Source organism: Solanum pennellii, chromosome 2 (assembly GCF_001406875.1).
Source record: "Solanum pennellii chromosome 2, SPENNV200".
Taxonomy (NCBI): domain Eukaryota; kingdom Viridiplantae; phylum Streptophyta; class Magnoliopsida; order Solanales; family Solanaceae; genus Solanum; species Solanum pennellii.
This window is the reverse complement of record NC_028638.1, coordinates 8400479-8400716: the sequence shown is the minus strand read 5'-3', so window position 1 is coordinate 8400716 and position 238 is coordinate 8400479.

Sequence of the window (238 nt, the reverse complement as noted above, 5' to 3'; positions counted from 1 at the left end):
TATATATAATGAACTGTAATATTGTTATATTTTAGTTGTTTACGACTAAGGGTATAAAAACGAATACTTAAATTATATCTCAAATTTAAACTATATCCTTCAAAAATTATTTTTAGTAGAAAATAATTTTTAAATAAATGAAAGTGGACAATTTTCATCTTTCTATTTGAGTTTATCATAAAACATACAAAAATCAAGTCATTCCTTCGTAGTTATCATTCTTAGATACGTCAAAAAT